Source organism: Sapajus apella, unplaced genomic scaffold (genome assembly GCF_009761245.1).
Source record: "Sapajus apella isolate SASKATOON/1434 unplaced genomic scaffold, GSC_monkey_1.0 scaffold45, whole genome shotgun sequence".
NCBI classification, from domain to species: Eukaryota; Metazoa; Chordata; class Mammalia; order Primates; family Cebidae; genus Sapajus; species Sapajus apella.
Window position 1 is genome coordinate 15,751,257 of NW_022436985.1, and position 12,819 is coordinate 15,764,075.

Here is a 12,819-nt window from a genome sequence, read left to right on the forward strand (position 1 = left end):
CACTTTGATGATGATAATGCTAATTATTGAATGTTCTCATAAGAGGATCTGAGTGCATTGTGAATAGAATAAGCAACAGGAAGTCTGAGCTAGGTAAAGATGGGAAGTGCAAATCATTCCACTAATGTCTTAAATGCATACAGTTTCCACTCCTGTGCATGGTCTTAATGGAGATTCCCCCTATTTTGTGGAAAAGGAAGTAGAAGCTGTTTGAGTTTCGGACCCAAAGAGACTATGTACAAAACTGAGACTATAATCTAGGCCTCCTAACTTTTACTTTCATGATAGGTTGCCCCAGCTTCCACTCTTTAAAATGCTACAATTTTGATGGGAAATTTGTGAGCACATTGACGGAGAATGAAACCAAACAGCCCAGTCAGTCTCTTAAAAATATGTGACTTGCCACTATAAGGTTCTATTCATCTGAACACTGTGTGGTTGGAATGCACCTTGTTATAATTAACAAGTTTAGCAGGACCTTGGTAGCAGAGGATAGGCATTGAATTCAGAGAATAAATTCTGGTTCTTGGTAACTTTTGACATTGATTTGGCTGTAGTTGTATTTGATAAAGTTGCTTTTACTACTTTAAAATACTTCAAATGGGAAAACCTTTATTTTGACCTCCTTGGAAACCTTTTGTAAATAAACAGAGCTCCAAGTCCCAAATGAATAATAGTGCTCAACTGTAAATTTAATGCAGCGAAACTTACAGTTATATCAGTGCTGCCACCCAACTCAAGCAAGTCAATAGCTTCCTAGCTGCATTTGTACTTGAGGATTGTTGTGGTGGTGGCAAATTTCTTGCTGAAAACTTGAACTGTGAGTAATTAATACCAATGGTGTAGTATCCTATCGATGCCGCTCTAGTTGCCGAGTTGGAGTAGGGAAGGATGTTCTGGTGCACTTTTTATGGCTAATGCAAATTAGCAGATACTTGTGGGAATAAAGTTCTCTCCTTGATCTATGGCAGGAGATAGCTAGTGTGCAAGAGTTCATTTCAGACTGTAATTAGTTTATTCATTAAGGTTTGGGAATTTAATGACACAGCTGCATGAGGTATCATTGAAAGCTACCTGAACATATGGCAGAAGGGTAATGCAAATTCAGTTCCTGAAAGAAAAAGGCAAAATGGTGCAGCTCTGTGCTCTTATTTTATATCCTGCAGTGATTGAAGCAGGGGTAGTGATTTGATTATATTCCAAATCTTCTAATATACATTGATTTTAGATGGGGGTGATACTTATTTTCCTTGAATGCTGCACAAAGTACATATAAATGTATATAACACATCCCCACACACATCCTTAGACATCTAGACACATAGACAAAAGACTGAACACCGTTCTTTGATTCCCAGCAAGAAAGGCTAATATCTATATCTACTAATAATGATTGTTGCCCTTTCTGTTTTTTAGAGTTCATTATTAGTCTAACAAGATTTTAAGTTTGATTAGAGGTGTTTATACACAGGTGAGATAAAACTACTAGTTGTATCTGACCTTTGTAAGACTTATGGGTATTCATACATATATGTAAAATTCAACCTTGCTTGTGCAATATAAGCACTTGGATAGAGAGTTTATCTGAAATGTGTGTATTGTAAAGACTAATCTAACTATGGACTTAGCCATATTATGTAAAGTTTAAAATCCATAGAGCACTTGACTTATAAAAACCAAGGATTGTAATTCAAGTAGGTTATAGAAGGAATCAAATTTTCATTGTTAGGAAAGAAGTCCAGTAGGTTGAAAACATTGATTGGAAGGAAGCAGAACTCGATTTGAACCATTATGCCAAGCCATTCTTATGCCTCTCTCTATTCTTCGTATATCTCCTATAAACATTCTAATTGAAAATGTTATGAGCATCCAACCAGAGAAACAAACAGGAGCTGAATTGTGACAGATCCGTCGTACTTTTGTTCTTGGCAATTGATTTACTCTGCAATTAATGCCAAAAGCTATTTATTGACTACATTATATGCTTATAACACTGTGGTGTCTTCCTCTCGTGACTCTCAATCCATATTGATGGATCACACAAATGAAACAAAATTCTTCTCCCATAACTAAGATGTTGAAACAGGAAGGATTTTGCAAGAATGCACAGTAGGATGATACTAGCGGCCATTCCTGAGAGTCTCAGTATAAGGAAGCTTTATATCTTGTTTTGTGGTTTTCTGTATTATCTAAGTTGTATTAAAATGTGTGTGCATGTTACTTTCATAATAATTCAAAAGTTTTCATTTTCAGAAATAAAGTTGTTTCTTTTTTCTGGGCAGAACCTAATATTTGTGGCTGTGGGAGGCAGGTGGTCGCAGGTACAGCCATGGCTGTAAGTGATAGGCTACAGAGATGTTAGGCTTCAGAGTGAGAACGGGGTCTGAAACTATCCATATCAGAACAAGCCTAGCAGCAAATTCAGCCAAGCAATGGGTTGAATTAAATAAACATAAATTATTTTAAGTGGTGATAAAATCAAGGACTCAGGCAGATAGCATAATCCAAGATCTAGTCTGATGGTGGTCATGGAGCTGAAACAAAAGGAATCAGTAGTCAGATGAGACAGTGCTAGGATCGAGAGACTTTCCTAGATGAGGCGGCTTTTTACCTCATTCCCCCAAACTTTCATATCTGTAGGAAAAATAATCCCCATGACAGAGAAATAGCTACACAAATGAATATAAGAAGAGGCCTGAGGACATACGTGATGGATGAGGCAGTGCAGGCAGACCTTTACTCCAATTGTATTTATATCCCTGGTGTTAACCTCATGATTATATTACCACAGAGAATAACAAGATATTTTTTCTTACAGTCTGTGGACAATTCTGCTATTAAAAAAGACGAAACAAAAACCTTTCACCGAGGCATGGTGGCTTACACTTGTAATCTCAGCACTTTGGGAGGCAGAGGTAGGCGGATCACTTGAGGCCAGAAGTTCGAGATCAGCCTGGTCAACATGGCGAAACCCTGTCTCTACTAAAAATACAAAAATAACTGAGTGTGGTGGCACATTCCTGTAATCCCAGCTACTCAGGAGGCCGAGGCACAAGAATCTCTTGATCCTGGGAGGCAGAGGTTGCAGTGAGCCAAGATTGCACCACTGCACTCCATTTTGGGTGACAGTGAGACTCTGACTCAAAACAAAACAAAACAAAAACCAACAAAAATCAACTTTCCTGTTGGGGTGAGGGGAGAAGCAGCAGAGTTCCACTTCTCCTAGGATAACACAAATTTGGCTGGATTATGTTTAGACTGTTTTGTTTTTTGCAAAGAGGGTTAGTGAAAGCTGTTCCTCCCCTGAATATGTGTTTTCTAAGGAGTATCTGTTGAAACTAATTCCTGATTACTCAAACTTCTGCTGATGTTTCATGTGTGAAGAAGAAATAAAAGTTAAAATCTGCCATTGTGAATTTGATAATACTTTTGAGGAGACAAGAGAAACAATCATTTTTTCATTTTTATATTCAATCATTGAGCAATTATTAACTATACTAGATGTGATATCTAAAACAACAAACAGGGTAGACACATTTCTGCCTTCATGGACATCACAGCTAAATGAATTATTTAAATGTCACAAAACTTCTGTTTTACTTGTCTGCTCCAAAAGCCCTACCTTCTCGCTTGAATCACTTTACTTTTTCTTTATTGCAAATGAAGAATAGCACAAAAATTAAACAAGGCCTTGTAGTGTTAAAGCTTTGCTAATTTTACAAGATGATTTCAGCACATTTACTAGTAGCTGGTGAAGAACTGTGATAATTAAAATTCAGCTATACTAATTAAAACAAATGAACAAAGTCTGTTTAATGTCCTTTTCCTTATGATTTTTAGTGTCTGTTTTGCTTATCCTAACTTTGCAGAATTCTGTAGTTCTCACTCGGGTTTTCCTGTCATAGGGGAAATTTATGAAATTATGCAGCCCAGGAAACATGAAGGACTTCTACAATGTAATATCTGAATAAATGTAGGGCCCTTTGGGTCGGCTCCTTGAGACCAATAAATTTAAACTGATAAATATTCTAAAAGTCAACATATGCAGTATGTTTATATGGTATGTTTTAAATACATATATAATATGTTTTAAAATTCTGATCAATGTTTATTACTTTAATATGCTGAAGTTAAAACTGAGTTCCTGTATGTTTACATTCCCCAAATCTCCTTGGGAATTAAAAGCTATATTTGTGATATGAAATCAACTAAATAAAAGCTACATAGAAAATAGACAGGAAGAAAGAAAATATAACAAAATGTTAACAAGTTTGCCTCTGGGCACTGGGGTCATGAGGCTTGTGTTCGTTTACATCTTTTCTATATTTCTAAGTTTTCAAAAATGAGCACATAGAATGCTTTAGAAACTACAGTAATAGAAAATGCTAAATAATTTCATAGGTTGAGATGTTTTCCATAGATAGGACTTTTCTTTCAAAGCAGGTCTCAACTCTTCCTTTAAACAACCCATTCACATTCAAGATGGAGACATCTTTGGCTCATTTTGTTTTATACATTGATGTTTCATATATTTCTTTAGAACCATAACTCTTTAGGTCCTTTTAAGTGAGTTTGATCCAGTGGAAAACTTAGCTTGATCCTTTCTATTTAATCCAACTTTGACAGTATAGTGCTGCCCCGTCATTTAGTGTAATATTAACAATAATAATAATAACAATATCTTTGCAAAGTGCTAGATCATAGTCATGAAGACTTTTGAGGGAAATCAGATTCCCGTCTGCCAATATGATTTCCATCCCAACTCCACATCCCCAGAACAGCAGAAACTTAATAAGTGGTCTCAAATGAAATGACAGGAAGTTGAGGCTGGCTTCATGAGAGTGGGGTGAGGTTTTAGGATATATGTTTTATACCCAATAAAGATATGGGCTTTGAAGTCCAAGCGTTCGTTTCAGTTCCTAACTCTGCCACTGGATAGTTGTATGAGTTTTGGCAAATTAGTTAGCCTGTCTGAGTTTCTCATCTAAGAAATATACTAATGTGGAGGGTAACTTCTACCTTTCAAGGTTATTGTAAATAGGTAATGTACATAAAACATTTACCCTCGTGCTTGGGACATGTAGTTATTATCATAGCAGGAGAAAGTTGCCTATGGGTAGAAAAGTCCTCAGATAAGTTAATATCCCTGCCTACCTAATTTAGGAAAGCCAATCCTTTCCAAGGATAATTCCCAGCTCTGATAAGAATTTATGAATTACTGTGGCTGAGAACTATTGGGGTGTAGAACCTTGTTAATGGCACTGAATGGTTCTGCAAGTAATCGGTATCATGGCCACATACCAATTAACTTCATCCCTCATTAGCAATGCGTGCCTGCAGACATTACGTCTTTGCTTATCTTACCTCACTAGGATGCCATCCAGGAGAACATGTACATAAAAATCCAGTTGTTGTGTCTTGCTGTTAGCAGAGCAAGTGTAGGGTAAGCACCATTAAGGTTCGATGTATTACACTAACCTCAGTTGAATGAGCCACAAGAAGTACTCCATCTAGGTTGAGGAATGCCAAATTTGAATGACAAAATGGCACTTTCTAAACTTATACCTGAGTTTTACTGGAGGTGTTGGGCATTCTTCCTTTATATCACAAGAGAAACACAGTTTAAAATTGAGCCTGCACTTGAGCCTGTTTGTTGCCTCTTCAAGATTACAATTGAGCATATTTTACATCCTCCTCCTTTTCCTTTTCATTCTTATCAAGAATTATTTACTGAGCAGCTATTATGGCCAACACACTAAGCCAAATTTAGAAATATCCAAAGACGTAAGACAGAATCCCTGCCCTCCCTATCTGCTTGGGCAGTTTGTTATATACAGGGGCTGGAAGAGCCATAATAGAAGGTAGTTTTTGATGATGAATGCCAGATAAATTTTTGTATAAAATATCCTGTATTGACAGTTTGGCAAAAGTAGAGACCACGCCTTTTGGTCTCCTCCAATAACAGTAGCTGAAAACATTTTACTTGCCTTCGATTTTCTCAGATCACAGCAGGTGCTGCTGCCTGATCTACCTTTTCTGTGGGCAGTAAAAGTCTAAGGTGTCATTTGGAATTTGAGAGTCATGCTCCATTAACACTAATGAGTGACTTATGGTTAAATCTTCATGGATCAGCCTGAACATCTCCCTGTAGGTATTGGTTCACATTTCATTTCAATGGGCATCACATCAGCCTGCACTAAAATTGCTTGCATCATTTAACCTGTAAGGTTGTCCAACAAACCCATGATTTATAGTTTGGAAAGTATTCAGCTTAGTCCAGGCTGTTACTGAAAATTTCCTGATTTCTTGATTATAGTTTCATATTCAGGTCAAATACAATTATAAATTTCCAGGACCTAATTGTTTCCTGTAGGACTTGGGTCAAGATACTCTATATGTGGAATAGTAGGACTTTTAAATGACTGTGCTAACAATAATGGAATCATATAAATTTAGTTCTAAAAGCTAGAGGTTTAAGCTACACATCCTTGACAACTGAGTTGCCAAACTTCATATATATAATAAACTATACATAGTTGACTTTCTAATGATTTATAAAATAATTTTCAAATTCATAGGCATGTATGTAATTTTTTAAAATGCTTTCATGAACAAGACAAGAGACCCCCAAAATCCTATTTCTATTTCCTACGCAACTCTGAATAGTGCTTATCTTAATTGTATTTATGTTGATCGCAAATTTAATGTCAGGACACATTGTTTGGATGTATAATTCAAGGTCAGTAAGAAGGAGTTTTGTTATATGATTTAGTCATGAGCCACAGCTTGAGGCATCACCCTCCTACCGCTAATGAGTTGCCTCCAGATTTTCCTCTATAGCTACAAGATTCTGAACCTTTGAACTGCTCCAGGGGTGTGGGTGTCTTTGTGCCTCTGAGTTTGCTCTTTTGTTTGGGGAACTGGTTGTCTACAACCTTTTTGTAACAAATCAAGTGAGTCTCTGTTGCAGTCTGGCTATTACATTGGGAGCCATTAATAATTGGCAATTTGTAGCTGTCATAATGATGCTGGGGATTTTCCAGATAGCTTTTCCCTTTCTCTTGAGAAGGACTAAGACTTGTGCTTATTCCTTTTGATAGGGTTTTAATCAGCAGACATTGGTCATGGCCCTTGACTCACAGTAGAGACAGGAGTCACATGCTTGCCAGAACTTTGCTTTTCTGATGAAGGAACAAGGCTATAGGAGCGCAGGCGTGGAGTGTTTTAGGATAAAGATGGTGGAAATATTGGAGCGAGTGGGAGTGAGAATTTAAAAAACAATTGGCCAATGGGTATAGTTAGTGGGTACAAAAATATATTTAGAAAGAAGAAGACCTACTATTTGATAGCACAACAGGGTGACTATAGTGAATAAAAACTTAATTTTACATTTTAAATAACTAAAATGTATAAATAATTGGATTGTTTATAACACTAAGGATAAATGCTTGAGGGGTTGGATACCTCATTCTCCATGATGCGATTATCATACATTGCATGCCTGTATCAGAACATCTCATGTACCCCATAAATGGTACACATATTATGTACCAACAGAAGTAAAAAATCAAAAATTGCCTAATTAAACTTTAATAACTAAGTCAGTTTTAAAGGGAATAGAAGCAGGAAGTTGAGAGCATTATGTATCCTTTGGGCCTTGGTGCAAATTGAGGTAGGCACTTAAGTTTAGATTAGGAACAATATGGTACTTTCTACTATTTTTATAGCAAATAATATTCTCACATTCAACTTTTTTCACCTTCTTGTCCCTCCACATCTCTCACCCAGTCTTAAGTAAAAGAGGAAAAAAAATTATTCTGTATGAAGTTTCACAGTTTAATGTTCCCTGAGGAACATTTGCTTCAGCATAGGGACAGTGGTGGTTGGAAAGTCTCTTTCCTGTGGAGGTGATGAATGTCCCAGCATCAAGCTGCTTTCTGCCTTACAGTCGTTGTGAACAGGCTTCCCTTGGTCTAAACTCCTGTTCCTAGGCCATCCTTTAGGACTCTGCTTAGATGTTACCTCCTTACCTACTTTCCTTGACCTGTTCTGTCTATACAGCTCCTCCCCTCTGTGCTCTGTGACACCCTCAGCCTCCTGACTCTGCTCCATACTTTGTGGTGCTCATTCCTCCTCTGTAACTGTGCATTGTCTGCCTCTCTCACCACAAAGGAAGCTCCATGAGGACAGGCACTGTGTCTCTTACTGCTGTACCCCCCAGGTATTAGTACCTTATAGAGATTCAAAAACCACAAATTGGATGAGTGTATTTACTTTCCACCTTAGCCTCAGAATATAGAACCTGAGCCTCTAAAACGTGCAGCTCTCCTCTGCTTGTTGCATTATCATGGATCCTTTATTCTCAGATGTGCAGTTTCCCACACTTTAACATTTCTAAAATCAGGGTACACATTAAAAACACACATTTAATGTGGCCGTGGTTCCCACCCCTCAGATCTGCTACTAAACTGTTATACAATTAAATGTGTCTTAGAATCAAGAACATTGTGGTAGATTAAAAAATTACTGCCTTCCCCCAAGATATTCATGTCCTAATCCCCGAAACCTGTAAATATGTCACATTATGTGTCAAAAGAGACTCTGCAGATGTGATTAAATTAAGGATCTTAAGACAGTGAGCTTATCCTGGATTATTCTAGTTGGCCCATGTATTCACAAGGGTCTTTATAAGAAGGAGGTAGGAAGGTCAGAGTCAGAGAAGATATAATTACTGAAGTAGAATTTGGAGAGATGTGGGGCCACAAGCCAAGGAATATAGGCCTCTAGATGCCAGAAATAGCAAGAAAAGGATTTCTTTCTCCCTAGAGTATACATTAGGAACACAGCCCTCCTGACCCATTTTAGATTTCTGACCTCCAGAGCTATCAGATCACAAATTTGTAGTGTTTTAAGTTTGTAGAAATTTTTAACAGCAGCAATAGGAAATTAATACAAACATGCTATTACAAACAATAGGGTATATTGCATTCTGGAAATTTTAATGTCCAGTTTTATAATCTTTTTGTACATTGATAAGTTATTGATTTTATCTCTCTGGTAACAAAATGTCATTGATGTTTCAGGATCTAGACAGGTTATAATTGTGGAATCTTTTGATGTCATTTTGCAGATGCTGAAAATGCCCCATTCATATCCTCTTGATCTACATCAGAGGTCACCTGTAGTTATTTCCTATAATAGGGTGAACAATCATCTCAGTTTGCCTGGGACTTAAGAGTTCTCAGGATACAGATCTTTCTGAACTAAAATCATGAAATTCCTGGGCAGATAGAGATGGGTTGTTCGCTCTACGTGAACATGGGGTGGCTCATGCATATGATGAGGATGTTCTTTGGCTGTAGCCCCTCCCCTTCAGATAGACACGGTGGGGGTTAACACTGCAGAAACATTTATCAAACAATGAAGAGTGAGAGTTGGTGCATATGTGTCCAGCTTCCCTGCTTCCCAGTGGGAACATTCTGAGGCATGTTTCATGTAATCTTCCAGACCGAACCCAATTGCCCATAGCACTCATCAATGACCCTCTTATTGGCTCACCTTCCTTCCTTGTCTTACTTCTTCAAAACTCACCATGCTTCCTGGATTACTTCTCAAGTAAAGCACTTGCACTCAATCCTTGTCTCATGGTCTGTTTTTGGATGAACCCAAACTAGGACATCACCATAGCCTCAAGAGTCTTACGTAATGAAGTGCAAAATCCTTAACATAAGCCCAAACATATGAACCCTGTTTTCCCCTTGAGCTTCTCTCCTGCTACCCTTTCTCTTGCTCACCAGCGTCAACTATACCAGCCATGATTCAGAAACTAATCTGTTCCACATTCCTTCTTTGACATAGGCATTTTCACTTGTTGCCAGAATGCTCCTGTCACGGTCATCCTTTAGGTCCCCACTTGAATGTCACTTCCTCATAGAGACTTCCTCCCGCCCTCCAGATATGAATAACTTTCCATGATCCTCCTGTGCTCTCCTTCATGGTACATGCTCCAAATGACATGAGTCAACTAATTATAAGGATGATTATCTGTTTATATGTGGGTCTTGCAAAGGACCTGAACACACTAGTATCACATGGCATGAATATAAAGTAAGGTTTATTGGAAAAGTACAGGCAAAAGGGTTATCATGGTGCATGTGTTCTTATGATCTGTCCTCTGGCTGACTAGCTGAGATGTAAGCTGAGCTAGGCACATCTGGACATACTGTGGGAAGTGCTCCAAGAGAGGGATGCTGCTGTGTACCATTGTACAGATTTATAAGGAAACTGGAAGAGCTGGAAGAGGCAGGGACATCCAGTCAATATGTAATAGTAGAAGCTTCCTGGACAGGGAGATGATTGCCTGGTTCGATAAGTACTTAACCAGGAGATGTATCATCCCACTTTTTTTTTTTTTTTTTGGTGAGACAGAGTTTTACTTTGTTGCCCAGGCTGGAGAGTAGTGGCATGATCTCAGCTCGCTGCAACCACAGCCTTCTGGGTTCAAGCGATTCTCCTGCCTCAGCCTCCTGAGTAGCTGGGACTATAGGTACGTGCCACCATGCCCAGCTAATTTTTTGTATTTTTAGTAGAGACAGGGTTTCAGCATATTGGCCAGGCTGGTCTCAAACTCCTGACCTTTTGATCTGCTGGTCTTGGCCTCCCAAAGTGGTGGGATTACAGGCGTGAGCTACTGCACCCCGCCCATCCCAATTTTTAATGGAAAATTCCATTAGTTAAAAAAATTTGAGTTTGTACTTCCAGTGTATGTGTATTTATTTATAAGTTTATACATGCACCACTATTAAGCTTAATGTTAAATTGCAGAGAAGCTGAATTTTTTTCTTCTTGAAGATAATAATAAACAAAAAATAAATAAAAATAAATAGAAGTTGAACAATGTCTTTCCATACGGTAATAGACCACATATCACACTTTGAAGATTATTGCCCTTGAGCAGTGCTTTCATGAGCAGACAAATCACCTGGGGAGCTTGTGGTTTGTGAACCGGACTTTCAGTAGTCAGCCTTTAAAGCATCTTGCTTTCCAAATATTTATAAGCCACTGAGATGTGGATGCTCAGGTTAGACAGGCTGAAACGGTCTTTTCTGTTATTTTGGAATGATTTTCTTCTGTCTCATGCCTTGCTCTTACCAGGCCGAATCAGTGGCATGTGTGCGACCTTCACTGTGTTGCCTACTGGAAAATACACAAAGTGAAGAGCAACTGGGCAGGGTGAAAGTTTGTTGACTCTTCATTTCTCCTGGCTTTTGAAATTGAATTATCTATTTTTATTTCTCTGAAGAGATTGCAAGAACACATGGAATCCCACAAACAGCCTCTACACTGGGTGCTTTTCCTGCTCCATTTCATTTCATATCTGGCCATAACAGCAGAAACCAGTCTGAATATAAAGAGATGCTATGTGTGTGTGTAAAGCTTGGCTTTCCCTTCTGACCCTCTATTTGACCTGCTGTGAGGGATGGGGCAAACCACTCAAGCTCCCTGTGCTTTGGGATGTGGGGAGGATTTCCCAGTCAGTGACAGAGTCTGAGTGATTTGTAGGCATTTGTGTGCTCATTGTCTTGCCCTCTAGGCATTAGCAGTGTTGTATCAGGAGGGCAACAGGGTTCCAAATAGATTTAATATTCCTTGTATGAGCTTCAACCATCTGCCCGCCAGCTCACAGTGTGAGCATAATATATGTTTCCAGAATCAAACACAAAGAGCCTATTTTTTCCCTTTCATTTTCATTTTTTTTAAAGCCTTTTAGTTGAGATCATTTGTGTTTTCTTTGTCTTTTGTGATAGGTTACTAGGGTCACCCTTTCTGCAATCATATTTACTCTCATTTTGTTATCCAATGCCTCTGGCATATTTAAATAAATCATCCCCCTTTTCCTGATTTCCATCTTGCCCCTACAGAGTATATCCTTGAAATAAACATCTATAAAAATCTTGTGATAAGCCCATGAGGTGATTGGGATTAAATGACAGGTATTCCCAGTGGGGACAGATTAGACCATGGATACCTGAAAATTCTTTCCAGGCTAAATCTGAGTGCCATTTTCCTGAGGGATGAAACTTTAGCTTTTTTCCTCCTTTGAGAGAAATCTTGTGACTGTTGATGGGCCTATTCTAGTAGCTGTAGCTCACTGCATGACTACAGTTATTTGGTTATTGGGTCTTTGAACTAGAATCCTTTTCTCATTTTTTAAAAAGGTAATTGACATGAATGATCTTGAGCTCCTAAAGAGAAGAATATAAGCTGAAGCAATCAAATGGAGTTCTTATCTTAAAACCTCACTTAGGTTAGAAAAATTTGGTAGCAGAATTTGGAAAACTCTTTAATTTACATGAAAGTTGGGTGGGGATACCACTGCAACTCTCCTAGCATTATTCAGCAAGTGTGGGCAGGGGTGATGATAGTAAAGTAAACTTGGTATGCTTTCTTGTGCAGGCTTAAAAACATAGGGATCAAAATTCTTCAGGTCTGCTCATTTTTATTCTGTCAGCAAAATTGGCATTGTTCTGCATTTGACAGTGCATGATTAAAACTGCTTCCTCTTTAAACTCATTCCACATTCCCTTCTCACTCCATGGTGAGGCTGAGCAAGCCCAATCCTTGCTTCTCTTCTGGGATGCCAGAAGATGATGAGATGCCAGGTGAGGATGTGGGTATGGAGGACTGCCTGGATGCCTATTCAGGCTCCATCTCTTCCTAGCTCTGTGACCCTGGGAAGGCCATCTGCATCTCATGCAGTGTTTTCCTCAGTTGTAAAGGAGGGATTATGAAGGTATCACCTAAAGGAGTTGATGACAT